This window comes from Mytilus californianus, unplaced genomic scaffold, assembly GCF_021869535.1.
Source record: "Mytilus californianus isolate M0D057914Y unplaced genomic scaffold, xbMytCali1.0.p SCAF_68, whole genome shotgun sequence".
In the NCBI taxonomy this organism is placed as follows: domain Eukaryota; kingdom Metazoa; phylum Mollusca; class Bivalvia; order Mytilida; family Mytilidae; genus Mytilus; species Mytilus californianus.
Genome location: NW_026262721.1, coordinates 28,468 through 43,993, shown reverse-complemented (window position 1 = coordinate 43,993; position 15,526 = coordinate 28,468). Strand labels below are relative to the sequence as shown.

At 35.6% G+C, this 15,526-nt stretch overlaps 4 long non-coding RNA genes across 6 annotated transcripts; 1 reads left to right on the top strand and 3 right to left on the bottom strand.

The window, feature by feature from the left end:
• Positions 1-3,487: 3,487 nt before the first annotated feature.
• LOC127707372 (uncharacterized) lies at positions 3,488-6,404 on the bottom strand. Its single transcript, XR_007984826.1, has 3 exons — positions 6,271-6,404; positions 5,962-6,105; positions 3,488-3,632 (listed from the first exon to the last, which is right to left on the bottom strand). It is a non-coding gene; the product is annotated as an uncharacterized LOC127707372 (long non-coding RNA).
• Positions 6,405-7,594: 1,190 nt separating this feature from the next.
• Positions 7,595-10,068, bottom strand: LOC127707368 (uncharacterized). 3 transcript variants are annotated; one of them, XR_007984823.1, is made up of 3 exons: positions 9,932-10,068; positions 8,688-8,864; positions 7,595-8,154 (listed from the first exon to the last, which is right to left on the bottom strand). It is a non-coding gene; the product is annotated as an uncharacterized LOC127707368 (long non-coding RNA). The 3 variants fall into 3 exon arrangements; XR_007984821.1 differs by having other exon boundaries at positions 7,596-8,232; positions 8,766-8,864; XR_007984822.1 differs by lacking the exon at positions 7,595-8,154 and adding an exon at positions 8,434-8,511.
• Positions 10,069-10,303: 235 nt separating this feature from the next.
• LOC127707371 (uncharacterized) lies at positions 10,304-10,734 on the bottom strand. The gene is made up of 2 exons (XR_007984825.1): positions 10,515-10,734; positions 10,304-10,339 (listed from the first exon to the last, which is right to left on the bottom strand). It is a non-coding gene; the product is annotated as an uncharacterized LOC127707371 (long non-coding RNA).
• Positions 10,735-12,601: 1,867 nt separating this feature from the next.
• Positions 12,602-15,526, top strand: LOC127707391 (uncharacterized). Its single transcript, XR_007984844.1, has 3 exons — positions 12,602-12,735; positions 12,901-13,044; positions 15,380-15,526. It is a non-coding gene; the product is annotated as an uncharacterized LOC127707391 (long non-coding RNA).

Sequence of the window (15,526 nt, the reverse complement as noted above, 5' to 3'; positions counted from 1 at the left end):
TTAATCCTGGTTTTGATGAGAGTTTGGATTGGCCAGATCTTTAGTTTATAAGAACTTGTTGTTAATATACGCCCCCCCCCCCCCCCCATTAGTTCTTAAACAAAATGTCTAGTTACTTTCGATCGTGTTAATAATCTAAGTGAACATTTAACGTATGCACTTGATTAAACAGTTTTAAGAATTTAAAACATGGTCGCGATACATATATACATTATCAGGACATTTCTAAAAGTATCTGATATTATACCTTCCCTGAATCTATTTGCAGCATACTGATAATGTGCTTTATCATTTGCAGTAATTTGATTTAGTTTAATACACTGATATAAATATCTACCGGTGATTCGTATTTGTATTTTTCTCTCGTCGTCTACAAAAGAAGTTTCACGTTAGTGTATAAAAATATAGAGTAAGGATATTTACAGCAGTGATCAACATGCAGTCTTATCAACCAAAACATATGGCCATCAATGAAATGCCATTAATAATCAACGGTTGACAATTTTCAAACATAGTTTGCAAATGTCTGTTCAATTTGAAACCAGTGGTGAATTTCTGATTAGTTGTATTCATAGAAAATGGAACAAGGTGTATTGTGAAGGATCTAGCGTAAGTTTGGCTTCTCTGTGCCAAAAAAAAAATCAAATTTTGCAAAGAAAGTCGGTAATTAGAAAACTGACTAATCTTTGTTGCAATCCAATTAAATCATATTACAACCGATATGGAATATTTGTGTCACATATTACTAAGGATATGATCCACTTGTCGTACATGTAACTACAAGCCCGTCCTTGTTTTCACGATGGAACATTACCGAAAGCGGCTTATTACCGGATGTATACTTGCCTGATCAACACGACGAGTGCCACATGTGGAGCAGAAATTTTGCCCCTTCCGGAGCACTTTTTGTGGGATTCGTGTTCCTCAGTCTTCTGTTTTTTATTTAATGTTTTGTTATTGTTGTTTGATCTTTTGTTGTTTTTTTACATGGCGTTGTCTGTTTTTATTAGACTTATGATTTTAGAATGACCTGTTGGTATTGACTCTCTTTCATCATGAGTTGCACCAAAAAACAAATTAACAAGCATTTACTCCAAAATGTCTTCGAATATTAAAACACTGATATTTCTATTTACGAGGTAATACCACCATAACATAGTATGTCACATCTGTTATCATGTTTAACTAGGATAAAATATATATAATCTTCATGAATTTTCCAGTTGTATGAAAATTAACCCTGTATTTCATGGCATATATTTTTAGTGTTTTAAGGCAACATTCTTATTCTATTTGGCGTTCCTATAAAATATTTTAGAAATATGAAGTGATCCAATTATCAATGCTTTTAAACACTAAAGGAAGTCGAGAATTCGCTGCCATGTTTACTTTCTCAAATGCAATAAAAGTTTACACTATTCATAAAAATGCCAATTCAACAGACAAATTGAGTAAAACAACGATGATATTACCCCTATTGAGGAGAAAGTGCACATCCACCGTTGACCTCAAATGTTCTCTAGTTTTATAAATGTCATGCTTTTGCAACAAAAGTGCAAACGCTGAAATGTCTGACCTACTTTACTTATCATGATTGAATTTATGTTGAAATTGTGTAACATGAAGGTTTAACTAAAAGTTTTACGTGACCTTAACATTATCAATGGTAATTGTAAATTAGGTCAAAGTCTGTGACCCTGCCAGACAGACATGTTAACCTTACATGATATAGTTAGCCTTTTGTTTGTAGTTCCTGAGAAACTACTTTCCTAATTATAATGAAGTCAAGGTCAGATGAACCCTTCCAGACACCATGTACAGCATTTACATCATGCAATCATTCGATACACCAAATATAGTTGACCTATTGCTTATAGTATCCGAGGAACAAACATAACCAAGAAAACTTGACTTATAAACCATGAAAATGAGGTCAAATGATTGCTACGGTTAATCCCAAGGCACTAAGTTTTGAGTTTTAAATGAATTACATTAAAAGTTACATATCAATATGAGTTTTGTTAAATTGTTAAATTCATTATACTTACAGGACTGGAATTTATACAATAGGAAGTCACACTGATTTGGACCATGTAAAGGTCGTGCACAATTTTGTCTCATTTTATCTAGTATGTTCATTTGTGTAGTTGTATGATTGTTGAAACATTGGCAATAATAATCCTTTGAAAAAAAAATACAGTGATTTTGGTGTAAATATCTCGTTTGTAGTTGTGTTCTCACATTATCAAGTTTCATTTAATTATATAGCTGGCAATATTCAAGAAAATACGTTGGTATAACTTTGGTCCATTTCTGGTAAGACGGAAATACCTACATATGTTACAATGTATAATATATGTAATAAGATGCTCATGACAAATAGAGAAGCAATTCATTTCATATTTCATAATCACTTTAAAGGATTTCTTCCAACTTTTTACTCCTTGTAAATGATCATTTTAAATTTTTTTTAAAAACGTACTGCACTCTTTTTCGTAACTTTGAAATACAAATCCCTCTACAAAAAAAAACATGTATTGTATTGTATACCCCTAGTCTGATTTGAGACATACTGCTTGTTGTTTGATTTATGTGGATAGTAGTTTTTTTATGCATTATACATTTGATGCATAAACATGATCAAAACTTCTTTCAATTTCAATAACAGCATCATGCATATCTGAAGCATTCATGTCAACTCGTCTTAAAAGATGAATGCATCCAGACAAATAGACATTTAAGTAACATGTACTGATATACTATATCACATAATGTGCAATCGATAATAATTTTCCTTTATTTCAGATTATACCTACTATCTATCATTCGGGATGAAATTAACTCCTGTACATATATTTCCATGTTTTACTCATTCGCGTCAAAGTTTAGCTGATACCGTAAAAAAACGTGTCATGTTTCATCAACAAACTCCAAGAGGTTTAAAAATTAGATAGCTGATACGTGTTTTGTACATATACACAGGGATGGCTAAGTATTTATCCTTTGGTTTTAACGTTAGGTTGACTTCCTTGTACGCGAAACCCCTCAGTAGTGATGAACATGTCAAGTTTTACCGAACTCTAAGGGAGTAAGAGAACGGAAAAGATTTATGACTGGCTGATGGACGAACAAGCGGATTACTATAGGTCACTATACAATGTACCACTGACTACAGATAAACCAACGGGTCTTAATTAATATTTAATTCAGTGGGCAGGTGCTGTGAGATAGGTCCACCGGGATGAATGGCGAGTGATTTGAATAGTTACTCAGAATGAGGGTAATTTCTTCATGTTTGATATGGGCAAAAAGTTGGCCTTGCCACACACAAACCTACGGACACTCCAGAGAGTGGTTGCAAGGGAAATTTAACCCTACACGGTAATCGGACTAACGTCCCCACTCAGACCGTACTAGCCGCAAAAATAAGTTCCATACAAAACTACAATATCTCAAATTTATAAATTGATAAATTCTTACCTTGTAAGTGAAAAAGTTTGTTATCTTTGTACATCTAAAGGCACATTGAAATTCATCAATAGAGATTACTGGATCTCCATCATGAGGAAACAACTTCCGTAATTCATTGAATGTTTTATCCATTGCGCCTACTGTTGATTTACACATACAACCTGTAAATATTAAAAATGATACATGTACTTTTTTATGTTTGTGGTTATGCTGAGGAAGTTTTTCTAAAAAAAAAACAATATAAAAATATAGCGTAAATGTACTTTCTCATATTCATGAGACAGAAGGATGCACATTTTCAATTCTAGTCTATATTGTGCGTTTATCTTCATTTTTGTTTTAACTATTTATCTGTTTCATGCACCTCCGATGTGTGTTGATTAGGTCCCTGAAACATTATCTCAGAATAAACAAAATAGGTCGGCTCGATACTTCAATTTTAGCTTTGCTGTATGAATATAACTCATTCCAGATGTAAGAACATTTCTATCACAATTAATCTATTAAGCATCTTCATTTAGCTCAATTATGTCATCTTACTGAGTTAATTTTGGTGATTATCTGGATTGAGACGATCCCATTTAACTTCAAAATGGATACTAATGATACTATTACTAGTAACAGTCTCATTCATATCCAGAAATGTACAATAATGAACTGTTTATGAAAAATTATGAACATGTCATTTCTCTGCAATTATCCAGTAACATTCCAGACAAAGAAGCTGTTGAACCAGTGGTTCTAAATGGTTCATCTTCGCTAGCCAAGGGTTACGATCCAGTCCCCTCCTGGAGAGGAGGAGACTGGATCGTAATCCTTGGCTAGCTTAGATGTAAATGGTTAAGCCACCAGGATTTGGTTATTGAATACATGTGCTAAAGATGGATATGTTCTACTGCCGTTGATACTATTCCTTCCTCCTTTACTTTATGAGATATCACTAAAACTGACGTAATGACAGACTTTAACCTTCCTATGAGCAACACGACGGGATCCACTAGCTGAACATGAACTGCTTATCCTGCCAGAATAACCGAGTTCACCCACAGTTTTTGGTCGGGTTTGTTTTGATAATTCCTCTGTATTATTTTGTGGATTTTTGTTTTTGGGTTTGTCTTTCTTTATTTGGTAATGGTGTTTCCTGTTTTCCTTCAAATTATTGTTTTGTATTAACTTTTTGGTATTTCTTTTTGTCTTGTGCTTATATCTTAATTGAGAAAGGGGTCGGGGCTGTTATTCGTTGTGCTCATTCTCCGGCCTGTGACATCCAGTGAAGTAAACACAAATATTGGGTATGGTACAATGATGTATATCTTCTAGAATTGAACAGCAGCCATTTATCTCATTCGGAAAATGCTTGTACTAAGTCAGGAATGTGGCAGTTGTTTTTCACTTGTTCCGTTGATTAATAGTGTTTGATTTTGTCAGTTTTCTATGGACATCTTCCTTTAAATTTGCCTTGGAGTTCAGTATTTTTGTTGTACTATTTTTTGACTGGTTCGTGGAAGAATTGCTAAATTTAGATGACAGTAGAAAAGTCTGATGTTTAATTTGTTCCCCTCTTGATTCCAAAATACAGATAATTCCTTTAAGGGTCGATTCAAAGGAAATAATTGCCTGAAATTCCAGTGGACCTGTTTAGCCTGGCTGGTCAGGGGATCAACACTGTTCTAGGACATAATATATTAGTCCCAGCACTGCTGAAAATTAAATGATATTTTCGTAAAAGAGACTTCATTTATACTCTTTTGATCCTCAATAGTGGAGTAATTTCCCGTCTGCCAAATTATTTATGAATATGACATGCAGCAACAGAAAACGTTAAGTATGCTTAAGATACCAAAAGGGAACTTCAAAATCAAAACTAACGTCGAAGGGAGCCCGAAAAAATCATTGGGAAAAAACGACCAAAAGACAATCGACAGTCTTCAAAATATTCTTTGACACTTAAACTCAAAGACGAAAGATAGCAAAAAACTAGTACTTTCCTCGTTATTAGGTATTCATGTAAAGCTAAATCTAAAATATTACGCGCTTACACATATTCGCCATTTAATTTCACCTTTAATATTCACTTCCCTGTCTTTTATCCCGCAAACATCATCGTGGAATAATGCTTTTGCTGATAGGATTTTGGTGTTCTGAGATAAAAAAAAAAGTCAGAAAGGATTATAGTTTTTTTTTAAGCAAGAGTTATATTTTTGTCATCATTTGGTCCAAAATGATCACTTTCTTTTCTTTAAATCTTTCATAAGTCTTATATTTGAATGTGTCTCAGGGGCGGATCCTGCCATTTATAAAGGGGGGGGGGGTTCCTAACCCAGGATAAAGGGGGGTTCCAACCATATATCCCCATTCAAATGCATTGATCGTATAAAAAGGGGGGGGGGTTCAAACCCCCGGAACCCCCTCCCTCCCCCACTGGATCCGCCACTGTGTCTTTTAGCAGTAAATTAAGATTTATTGATATCGTGCTATCTATTTGCTTACCAACTACCGTTGCCCATTCTGACACTTGTACTGATGATCCTGTCCAGGCTGGTAAAATATCCGGAATGTCAATATCACCAGCATCTCCTCTGATGTTATCTAATTTTGCAACAGTACAGTCGTTCCAAGCATTGGCCCAAGTAACTTTGTATGAGGAAGACAAAAGATTAACAAATTTATAAGAGCTAACCTATGTTGTTCAAAAGTAACAATATGGTTGTTTAAGCAATTGTTATTTACCGCTTTATATAAAGCATTTCTTTAAAACTATGAATAGACAAAAACTTACAATCAAATTAATAAACTTACCATTTCTTCTTGTGTGTGTGGTAACAATATTACACATTGTTATTACCAAAATTAACGTGCAATACATTTTTGAAAATACATCTATATAAAAACAAAGTTTTATAAGAGAGGAAGATGATGTCGATTTCGAAAAATATTATTTTCAATAAATGAAGAAATAACGGATGTGGTAACGAGCTATGATAGAAATTGAATTTTGTGAAATCAATTTATATTTCCTCGGTGTAAATTATGAATAACATCCTGACTATATATGTATATATGCCAACATATTACAGCATTGTTTTTGAACAAACACTCATCGACGACCACTTACTTTCGGACGAGCACATTAATTGTATAAAATTAAACATCACAGTTAGACGAACTTATAGTCCATTTTACCAGACTCAAGCTAGCGACCAATTCTAGCGACCAATCAAGCTAGCGACCAATTCTAGCGACCACTAAAGAACACAATGAGAATCGACTTGTCTAAGAATCTTTATGTGGTATATGAGAAAACCACAAAACCACATTATGAAACAACGTTCTGTTAAAAAGAAAATCTATCTACCAGTACGGTATATATATTGTTTGTTAACGTTTAAATGACCAGAAATGTCCATCAAATTAAGGGAGAAGGGACACTACAATACGAATGACGTCTGTAGCTGAATGCACTGACTAGTTTGGTTGCTAAATGTCTGCATCAATATCAATGAGTAAAATACAACATGCCAGAAAATCGTAAAAGTCAAAACAATTTAATACAATAGAAAAACAAAGGATATGGGGTATCCCTCCATGACACAAAATCAGTAAATGCACAGCGAAAAACACACAAAGAGCTTAGAACATTCTTTGTTAACGAACTATTTTTATTCCCCTACATTCGAACACATACTATATGTTATCATATATGTATTTATACAAATAAAGGTGCGCCCCTCTCCGGAGTTTATTCTATTGGGAGAGGGACTAGTTGGGAAATAAAGTAATCCATATCTTAACGTCTTCTTTACGATTTCTCTGTTTTCCAAACTCTAAACCGAGATCGCAAAGATAAATCGATTATTGTAAACAAAATATTAAAAACGGAGCGTATATCCCCCAAGCACATAATGGCTATACAATAGCACTTTGCGGTTTAGAAATCAGAATAAAAAGCTAAAGAGTTTTTGTGAATTTGAATAATAAAAAAAACAAGAGTGTTTGTTTATGATGATTTGCTCGCACAATCGTGTTCAATATTCAATGAACCGTAAATAATTTAAAAAGTACATATTTTAATGAACATGTGTAACTAGTTTCAAGTTGATCTGACTGCAACGTCATCTTAGACTAGATTCAACACTTACGTCATTCTAATGCAGTATGAATGGACGGACAAACGGACAAACGAATTAACGAACGAACGAACAAAAAAAAACCCAGATAATATTATGGGCTTTACTGTCGTAGGCGGAGCATAGAATAACTATGTAATGTGAGTTCACTTAAACTTGTTCCTTTGTACAATGTATCAGCTTTCAAATAAACGAAATAAGAAAAATATTATGTGCGAAAGAATAACTATATACTGGCTTTCCATACACTCGGCATCCTCAAATATCCTTTGTTTTCTAGAAAAGGAACTTTTAATGTCTATTCCCTATTCTGAAAATGAAAACATACAAAATAACAAACTGTAAGAGTACATTTCATGCCCACAAACAATATTTTGAATTGAAAGTATACGTGCACTATTTTGTACGGCATGCATCCTTACTTAAAAGAAAAGTAAAGATTTTTTTGTTTAAAAAAAACCCGTACACTTTGAATGTCAACTTTGAACCCCTTCAATTCCCAGAAGGTCCTAACCCCCAAAAAATCATTCAAGTGGGTCCTGCTCTGATTCATTACCTTTCATTTGAGCTATGTCCGGTGTCGAACTTTGCCGTACGGAGCTGGCGAGACTTGCCGAAAGAATGTACGGTGGACCTTTTAAAAAAAAAAATAATACCAACTTTGAACCCCTTCAATTCCCAGAAGGTCCTAACCCCTAAAAAATCATTTAAGTGGGTCCTGCTCTGATTCATTACCTTTCATTTGAGCTATGTCCGGTGTCGAACTTTGCCGTACGGAGCTGGCGAGACTTGCCGAAAGAATGTACGGTGGACATGTAAAAAAAAAAATAATACCAACTTTGAACCCCTTCAATTCCCAGAAGGTCCTAACCCCCAAAAAATCATTCAAGTGGGTCCTGCTCTGATTCATTACCTTTCATTTGAGCTATGTCCGATGTCGAACTTTGCCGTACGGAGCTGGCGAGAATTGCCGAAATAATGTACGGTGGACACGTAAAAAAAAAAAAAACAGCTTTGAACCCCTTCAATTCCTAGAAGGTCCTAACCCCCAAAAAAGTCATTTAAGTGGGTCCTGCTCTGATTCATTACCTTTCATTTGAGCTATGTCCGATGTCGAACTTTGCCGTACGGAGCTGGCGAGACTTGCCGAAAGAATGTACGGTGGACACGTAAAAAAAAAATAATACCAACTTTGAACCCCTTCAATTCCCAGAAGGTCCTAACCCCCAAAAAATCATTTAAGTGGGTCCTGCTCTGATTCATTACCTTTCATTTGAGCTATGTCCGTTGTCGAAGTTTGCCGTACGGAGCTGGCGAGACTTGCCGAAAGAATGTACGGTGGACATGTAAAAAAAAAAATAATACCAAATTTGAACCCCTTCAATTCCCAGAAGGTCCTAACCCCCAAAAAATCATTCAAGTGGGTCCTGCTCTGATTCATTACCTTTCATTTGAGCTATGTCCGATGTCGAACTTTGCCGTACGGAGCTGGCGAGACTTGCCGAAAGAATGTACGGTGGACACGTAAAAAACAAAATAATACCAGCTTTGAACCCTTTCAATTCCTAGAAGGTCCTAACCCCCAAAAAATCAATTAAGTGGGTCCTGCTCTGATTCATTACCTTTCATTTGAGCTATGTCCGGTGTCGAATTTTGCCGTACAGAGCTGGCGAGACTTGCCGAAAGAATGTACGGTGGACACGTAAAAAAAAAATAATACCAACTTTGAACCCCTTCAATTCCTAGAAGGTCCTAACCCCCAAAAAATCAATTAGGTGGGTCCTGCTCTGATTCATTACCTTTCATTTGAGCTATATCCGGTGTCGAACTTTGCCGTACGGAGCTGGCGAGACTTGCCGAAAGAATGTACGGTGGACACGTAAAAAACAAAATAATACCAGCTTTGAACCCTTTCAATTCCTAGAAGGTCCTAACCCCCAAAAAATCAATTAAGTGGGTCCTGCTCTGATTCATTACCTTTCATTTGAGCTATGTCCGGTGTCGAATTTTGCCGTACAGAGCTGGCGAGACTTGCCGAAAGAATGTACAGTGGACACGTAAAAAAAAAAATAATACCAACTTTGAACCCTTTCAATTCCCAGAAGGTCCTAACCCCCAAAAAATCATTTAAGTGGGTCCTGCTCTGATTCATTACCTTTCATTTGAGCTATGTCCGGTGTCGAACTTTGCCGTACGGAGCTGGCGAGACTTGCCGAAAGAATGTACGGTGGACACGTAAAAAAAAAAAAAATACCAGCTTTGAACCCCTTCAATTCCTAGAAGGTCCTAACCCCCAAAAAATCATTTAAGTGGGTCCTGCTCTGATTCATTACCTTTCATTTGAGCTATGTCCGGTGTCGAACTTTGCCGTACGGAGCTGGCGAGACTTGCCGAAAGAATGTACGGTGGACACGTAAAAAAAAATAATACCAACTTTGAACCCCTTCAATTCCTAGAAGGTCCTAACCCCCAAAAAATCATTTAAGTGGGTCCTGCTCTGATTCATTACCTTTCATTTGAGCTATGTCCGGTGTCGAACTTTGCCGTACGGAGCTGGTTAGGACCTTCTGGGAATTGAAGGAGTTCAAAGTTGGTATTATTTTTTTTTCACGTGTCCACCGTACATTCTTTCGGCAAGTCTCGCCAGCTCCGTACGGCAAAGTTCGACATCGGACATAGCTCAAATGAAAGGTAATGAATCAGAGCAGGACCCACTTAAATGATTTTTTGGGGGTTAGGACCTTCTAGGAATTGAAGGGGTTCAAAGCTGTTTTTTTTTTTTTTACGTGTCCACCGTACATTATTTCGGCAATTCTCGCCAGCTCCGTACGGCAAAGTTCGACATCGGACATAGCTCAAATGAAAGGTAATGAATCAGAGCAGGACCCACTTGAATGATTTTTTGGGGGTTAGGACCTTCTGGGAATTGAAGGGGTTCAAAGTTGGTATTATTTTTTTTTTTAACATGTCCACCGTACATTCTTTCGGCAAGTCTCGCCAGCTCCGTACGGCAAAGTTCGACACCGGACATAGCTCAAATGAAAGGTAATGAATCAGAGCAGGACCCACTTAAATGATTTTTTAGGGGTTAGGACCTTCTGGGAATTGAAGGGGTTAAAAGTTGGTATTATTTTTTTTTTTAAAAGGTCCACCGTACATTCTTTCGGCAAGTCTCGCAAGCTCTGTACGGCAAAGTTCGACACCGGACATAGCTCAAATGAAAGGTAATGAATCAGAGCAGGACCCACTTGAATGATTTTTTGGGGGTTAGGACCTTCTGGGAATTGAAGGGGTTCAAAGTTGACATTCAAAGTGTACGGGTTTTTTTTAAACAAAAAAATCTTTACTTTTCTTTTAAGTAAGGATGCATGCCGTACAAAATAGTGCACGTATACTTTCAATTCAAAATATTGTTTGTGGGCATGAAATGTACTCTTACAGTTTGTTATTTTGTATGTTTTCATTTTCAGAATAGGGAATAGACATTAAAAGTTCCTTTTCTAGAAAACAAAGGATATTTGAGGATGCCGAGTGTATGGAAAGCCAGTATATAGTTATTCTTTCGCACATAATATTTTTCTTATTTCGTTTATTTGAAAGCTGATACATTGTACAAAGGAACAAGTTTAAGTGAACTCACATTACATAGTTATTCTATGCTCCGCCTACGACAGTAAAGCCCATAATATTATCTGGGTTTTTTTTTGTTCGTTCGTTCGTTAATTCGTTTGTCCGTTTGTCCGTCCATTCATACTGCATTAGAATGACGTAAGTGTTGAATCTAGTCTAAGATGACGTTGCAGTCAGATCAACTTGAAACTAGTTACACATGTTCATTAAAATATGTACTTTTTAAATTATTTACGGTTCATTGAATATTGAACACGATTGTGCGAGCAAATCATCATAAACAAACACTCTTGTTTTTTTTATTATTCAAATTCACAAAAACTCTTTAGCTTTTTATTCTGATTTCTAAACCGCAAAGTGCTATTGTATAGCCATTATGTGCTTGGGGGATATACGCTCCGTTTTTAATATTTTGTTTACAATAATCGATTTATCTTTGCGATCTCGGTTTAGAGTTTGGAAAACAGAGAAATCGTAAAGAAGACGTTAAGATATGGATTACTTTATTTCCCAACTAGTCCCTCTCCCAATAGAATAAACTCCGGAGAGGGGCGCACCTTTATTTGTATAAATACATATATGATAACATATAGTATGTGTTCGAATGTAGGGGAATAAAAATAGTTCGTTAACAAAGAATGTTCTAAGCTCTTTGTGTGTTTTTCGCTGTGCATTTACTGATTTTGTGTCATGGAGGGATACCCCATATCCTTTGTTTTTCTATTGTATTAAATTGTTTTGACTTTTACGATTTTCTGGCATGTTGTATTTTACTCATTGATATTGATGCAGACATTTAGCAACCAAACTAGTCAGTGCATTCAGCTACAGACGTCATTCGTATTGTAGTGTCCCTTCTCCCTTAATTTGATGGACATTTCTGGTCATTTAAACGTTAACAAACAATATATATACCGTACTGGTAGATAGATTTTCTTTTTAACAGAACGTTGTTTCATAATGTGGTTTTGTGGTTTTCTCATATACCACATAAAGATTCTTAGACAAGTCGATTCTCATTGTGTTCTTTAGTGGTCGCTAGAATTGGTCGCTAGCTTGATTGGTCGCTAGAATTGGTCGCTAGCTTGATTGGTCGCTAGAATTGGTCGCTAGCTTGAGTCTGGTAAAATGGACTATAAGTTCGTCTAACTGTGATGTTTAATTTTATACAATTAATGTGCTCGTCCGAAAGTAAGTGGTCGTCGATGAGTGTTTGTTCAAAAACAATGCTGTAATATGTTGGCATATATACATATATAGTCAGGATGTTATTCATAATTTACACCGAGGAAATATAAATTGATTTCACAAAATTCAATTTCTATCATAGCTCGTTACCACATCCGTTATTTCTTCATTTATTGAAAATAATATTTTTCGAAATCGACATCATCTTCCTCTCTTATAAAACTTTGTTTTTATATAGATGTATTTTCAAAAATGTATTGCACGTTAATTTTGGTAATAACAATGTGTAATATTGTTACCACACACACAAGAAGAAATGGTAAGTTTATTAATTTGATTGTAAGTTTTTGTCTATTCATAGTTTTAAAGAAATGCTTTATATAAAGCGGTAAATAACAATTGCTTAAACAACCATATTGTTACTTTTGAACAACATAGGTTAGCTCTTATAAACTTGTTAATCTTTTGTCTTCCTCATACAAAGTTACTTGGGCCAATGCTTGGAACGACTGTACTGTTGCAAAATTAGATAACATCAGAGGAGATGCTGGTGATATTGACATTCCGGATATTTTACCAGCCTGGACAGGATCATCAGTACAAGTGTCAGAATGGGCAACGGTAGTTGGTAAGCAAATAGATAGCACGATATCAATAAATCTTAATTTACTGCTAAAAGACACAGTGGCGGATCCAGTGGGGGAGGGAGGGGGTTCCGGGGGTTGGAACCCCCCCCCCCCCCTTTTTATACGATCAATGCATTTGAATGGGGATATATGGTTGGAACCCCCCTTTATCCTGGGTTAGGAACCCCCCCCCCCCCTTTATAAATGGCAGGATCCGCCCCTGAGACACATTCAAATATAAGACTTATGAAAGATTTAAAGAAAAGAAAGTGATCATTTTGGACCAAATGATGACAAAAATATAACTCTTGCTTAAAAAAAAACTATAATCCTTTCTGACTTTTTTTTTTATCTCAGAACACCAAAATCCTATCAGCAAAAGCATTATTCCACGATGATGTTTGCGGGATAAAAGACAGGGAAGTGAATATTAAAGGTGAAATTAAATGGCGAATATGTGTAAGCGCGTAATATTTTAGATTTAGCTTTACATGAATACCTAATAACGAGGAAAGTACTAGTTTTTTGCTATCTTTCGTCTTTGAGTTTAAGTGTCAAAGAATATTTTGAAGACTGTCGATTGTCTTTTGGTCGTTTTTTCCCAATGATTTTTTCGGGCTCCCTTCGACGTTAGTTTTGATTTTGAAGTTCCCTTTTGGTATCTTAAGCATACTTAACGTTTTCTGTTGCTGCATGTCATATTCATAAATAATTTGGCAGACGGGAAATTACTCCACTATTGAGGATCAAAAGAGTATAAATGAAGTCTCTTTTACGAAAATATCATTTAATTTTCAGCAGTGCTGGGACTAATATATTATGTCCTAGAACAGTGTTGATCCCCTGACCAGCCAGGCTAAACAGGTCCACTGGAATTTCAGGCAATTATTTCCTTTGAATCGACCCTTAAAGGAATTATCTGTATTTTGGAATCAAGAGGGGAACAAATTAAACATCAGACTTTTCTACTGTCATCTAAATTTAGCAATTCTTCCACGAACCAGTCAAAAAATAGTACAACAAAAATACTGAACTCCAAGGCAAATTTAAAGGAAGATGTCCATAGAAAACTGACAAAATCAAACACTATTAATCAACGGAACAAGTGAAAAACAACTGCCACATTCCTGACTTAGTACAAGCATTTTCCGAATGAGATAAATGGCTGCTGTTCAATTCTAGAAGATATACATCATTGTACCATACCCAATATTTGTGTTTACTTCACTGGATGTCACAGGCCGGAGAATGAGCACAACGAATAACAGCCCCGACCCCTTTCTCAATTAAGATATAAGCACAAGACAAAAAGAAATACCAAAAAGTTAATACAAAACAATAATTTGAAGGAAAACAGGAAACACCATTACCAAATAAAGAAAGACAAACCCAAAAACAAAAATCCACAAAATAATACAGAGGAATTATCAAAACAAACCCGACCAAAAACTGTGGGTGAACTCGGTTATTCTGGCAGGATAAGCAGTTCATGTTCAGCTAGTGGATCCCGTCGTGTTGCTCATAGGAAGGTAAAAGTCTGTCATTACGTCAGTTTTAGTGATATCTCATAAAGTAAAGGAGGAAGGAATAGTATCAACGGCAGTAGAACATATCCATCTTTAGCACGTGTATTCAATAACCAAATCCTGGTGGCTTAACCATTTACATCTAAGCTAGCCAAGGATTACGATCCAGTCTCCTCCTCTCCAGGAGGGGACTGGATCGTAACCCTTGGCTAGCGAAGATGAACCATTTAGAACCACTGGTTCAACAGCTTCTTTGTCTGGAATGTTACTGGATAATTGCAGAGAAATGACATGTTCATAATTTTTCATAAACAGTTCATTATTGTACATTTCTGGATATGAATGAGACTGTTACTAGTAATAGTATCATTAGTATCCATTTTGAAGTTAAATGGGATCGTCTCAATCCAGATAATCACCAAAATTAACTCAGTAAGATGACATAATTGAGCTAAATGAAGATGCTTAATAGATTAATTGTGATAGAAATGTTGTTACATCTGGAATGAGTTATATTCATACAGCAAAGCTAAAATTGAAGTATCGAGCCGACCTATTTTGTTTATTCTGAGATAATGTTTCAGGGACCTAATCAACACACATCGGAGGTGCATGAAACAGATAAATAGTTAAAACAAAAATGAAGATAAACGCACAATATAGACTAGAATTGAAAATGTGCATCCTTCTGTCTCATGAATATGAGAAAGTACATTTACGCTATATTTTTATATTGTTTTTTTTTTAGAAAAACTTCCTCAGCATAACCACAAACATAAAAAAGTACATGTATCATTTTTAATATTTACAGGTTGTATGTGTAAATCAACAGTAGGCGCAATGGATAAAACATTCAATGAATTACGGAAGTTGTTTCCTCATGATGGAGATCCAGTAATCTCTATTGATGAATTTCAATGTGCCTTTAGATGTACAAAGATAACAAACTTTTTCACTT